We start from the raw sequence: 3,640 nt of genomic DNA on the forward strand, positions 1-3,640 counted from the left end.
GAGTGTGTGTTTGCTATCTGAGTGCGCCCGACTTCCTAGGAATTTATTCTTATCCCTCCTGGAGATATAATTGAGTTTGATAATGATTCTAATGTACACTGATAAATAGATCATGACTATATATGGATCCTTGATCCGAAGTTCCCCCAATAAGTCTCTCTGGTCTCTCTGAGGAAATAGTTGAATGGATTATGGGAAACTAGAATCTGTTGTCAAGGATAGTGTGCTGTGAGTGTAAAGAAGGCGCAATGGACCTAGTCCGCTCGTCACACGGCACAATTCGAGTACACGCATCCAGCCGCGTTCAAGGCCCTCATCAGAGATTGTTGGGAATCCGTGAGGATCCTGAGCGTTGGCTCACTGAGAAGGTGCTCAGTCAGTAGGAGTCCACGGTCCAAGAGTCTAGAGTTGATTCGGCATAGGGTTCAGATGATCTCCGAGGGGCGAGGTCTCGTAAGGAGGATGCTCTCAGGAATGAGGACGCAGGGCTTGCGTGTGACAGAAGAATCTGTGTCCGATGTTTATTTCCGTGTGGTTTATATACTAGCACAGCTCCATAGACTTGTCTAGGGAAGACTGGTTCCATAAAATTTAATGGGCACATAGATCAGACTGTGTTGTGACAGTAAACACAAACATTCAGGATATTGGAAATTAACTTGGTGTAATTATCGTGAACACTGACTTCGAGAAAATTCTAGACAGTAATTTATGGAAAGGCAATCATCTATTGATGGTAATTTTCCAACAGAGATTTATACATGGACGATTTGATAACAGGGTCCGATTCCCTTCGAGACCTAGTGAAAACTCCAAAGTGACGCGTTCCGAATTCTTTCGGAGGGAGGCATGATCATGAAAAAATGGCGAGCTTCGGGAGATCTGGATGGCGAAAATGGTCAGGAGATTCTGGGTTCACAGGCACCAGATGAGGTGCTAGGCATCGTCTGGAACCCAGGGAAAAACTCGCTGATGTTTGACGCAAGTCATTTGATGGGTTCCATCTCAGTGGCGCGACCTACTAAGCGGACGATCCTAGGTGCGGCTGCCAGCCTGTATGATCCTGACGGTTTCCTTTCACCATTCGTGATGCAAGTTGAGCTATTGATACAAAAGGTGCACAATCTCAAGGTCGGTATGGACAAAGTTGTCCCGGATCCGATACTGATAAGCTGGAGGAAATGGTGCGAGCAACTATCATTCGTTGGCAAATTTGAGGTGCCTAGATGCTACAGGAAAAATTTCAGCTCGGCGATTAAAGAGCTTTACACATTCGTAGACGCCAGTGACGCTGCCTACGGCTGTTGTTTACCTCAAGACGTCCGATCCTCTGACGAATCAGTCGAATATCCCGATAGTCGTCTCGAAGGCTAGACTGGTCCCATTGAAGTCTCTCAAGAACTCGACACTTCCGAGAAAAAGAGTTGATGGCAGCGCTCTGCGGAGCACGGCTGGCACCGACGGTGAAAAAAATTTAAACCTCAACTGTTACACGTACTTCCGGACCGACTCCATTAATGTGTACTATTGGATTAGAAGCGAGACCCCTCTGAAGTATGACGTTTTCGTTTGAAACAGACTTTTCGAGATTGCGAAGTTGAGCTCGGCGGCGGACTGGTCGCACGTCTCCGGCCTCAAGAACCCCGCAGACCTTCCATCGAGGGGGGTGTCTATGGAGAAACTTCTCGCGTAACCTGTATGGTTAAACGGGCCAGATTTCTCAATGGGGAACGAATATCCGGAAGTAGAACAAAACGGGATCGTCGTCTCACCAGCACTGCGCGAGGCGGCTTGCCAAGCTGAGACACTTATACACATACAAAAGTTCTCGAGGCTCCGAAAAGCTATCAGAGTCACGGCAACCGTATTGCGCGCCGTAGCTGTCTTCAAATTCCGAATGCTAAGCCGGAATTCGAAAACTAGAGCATCGAGACAAAAGATAGAACAATCGATTCACATCCTTGATGGGCATTATCCATTGAAGTCTCTGGGAGCACTCTCGTTAACGGTAGCAGAGCTCTCAGAGGCGAGTCAGCTCCTGATCCGGCTGGCCCAGGTTCGCTCTTTCCGGGGAGTAATAGAGAGTCATGATGTTGGCAGAGACCAGCGGCTCCAGAGTTTCGACGCATCCTTTGATCGGAAAGAGATCATTCGACTCGGGGGAAGACTTCAACAATTCGAGGGGAGCGAGGGAACTCGGCATCCTATTATCCTTGGGGACGATCCTTTTACGACATTGCTCATTCGTGACATTCACGAAAACAGGGTTGCTCACATGCGAACCGATGCGGTGCTTACTTTGCGCCGAGAGTTCTGGGTCCTTCAAGCACGTAGAGTGGTCAAAAAGGTTATCGGAGGTTTCAACAAATGCAAATGGCTCTCGGCGACGCCAGTAACGGCGCCCGAGGCTCCCCTCTCAGGGCCGCGAAAGGAGGCCGGAGGTGTTTTTAGGAGTGTCGGACTGGACTATATGGGTCCATTCGAGATTAATTGTGGAAGTGTTCGGGTCTGTTTATTCTCGTGTTCCGTTGTTAGGTCGATTCTTCTGGAGACGGTGGAGGATTGCTCGGCGGAAGCATTCCTCAACGCGTTGGAACGCTTCATTGCGACGAGAGGTTCTCCGAAACGCATCATATCCGACAATGGCTCGAACTTTGTCCGATCAGCAAGGGGTCTTCAGTGCCTCTGGGAGAGCCTACACGACGCGAAACTCCGAGAGTTCATGGACGTCCAAAAATTCACTTGGTCTTTCAATGAACCGAGGGCAAGCTGGTGGGGTGGCCAATTTGAGCGTTTGGTTCGAGTCGTCAAGGAATGCTTCAAGAAAACTCTCGGAGACACGAAACTTCCGTTGTTCACATTCATGACCGTAATTAAAGAGATCGAGGCGATCGTCAACTCCAGGCCACTCACGGTTTTCCCGGACAGTCCATTATCTCCTGGGGCGCTGACGCCCGGCCACTTTCTCGGTAACGGCGCATCCCTCACTTTGCCGTCAGGCTCGATAAAAGCTCCGGAGGATGGAGAAGATCAGTTGAGTAGATTACGGGAAGCGCGTGAAAAACTTCTGAACCGTTTCTGGACACGTAGGCGAAATTAATACATTCTCATGTTAAGATCCGCTCATCAAAAAGGAAAAACTAAGTGCTCTTCGCTGGCTCCCGGTGACATTGTTCTGATCGACGAGCCCAAACTGGGACGTTCGAAGTGGAAATCAGGTCGTGTCGAGGAAATAGTGCAAGGAAAAGACGGAATCCCAAGATCATGTAAACTGAGAACTCAGCACGGAGTATGGTCAAGGGTTTTCCAGAGTCCTCATAACTTGCTGTAAAACTGCCCTGCATTCCGTGACGGGTTCGTAACAATCTCCCAGTGATCTGGGAGATCAAAATCTCGGAGCAACAAAAAGTGTATGATACACTGATGGAGGCTGTCAAACTCAAGAAGGGGGGCTTTTTTTCCATTGACGCCCTCAGAGGTGCAGGGAAAACTTTTCTCACTCACTCATTCTGGCAAGCTTCGAGTGCGCAAGGGCGTTGCACTGGCCATGGCATCGTCTGGAATCGCAGCGACATTATTAGATGGGGGTCGAACTGTTCATTCGACTTTGAAGCTGCCATTGAATCTACACATGCTTGAG

General features: G+C 49.0%; 1 pseudogene; it reads left to right on the forward strand.

Annotated features, from left to right (window-relative positions):
• The first annotated feature begins 849 nt into the window (after positions 1 to 849).
• Positions 850 to 1,693, forward strand: LOC114828155 (uncharacterized; annotated as a pseudogene).
• The last annotated feature ends 1,947 nt before the right edge of the window (positions 1,694 to 3,640 follow it).

This window comes from Galendromus occidentalis, unplaced genomic scaffold (genome assembly GCF_000255335.2).
Source record: "Galendromus occidentalis unplaced genomic scaffold, Mocc_1.1 scf7180000077264, whole genome shotgun sequence".
NCBI classification, from domain to species: Eukaryota; Metazoa; Arthropoda; class Arachnida; order Mesostigmata; family Phytoseiidae; genus Galendromus; species Galendromus occidentalis.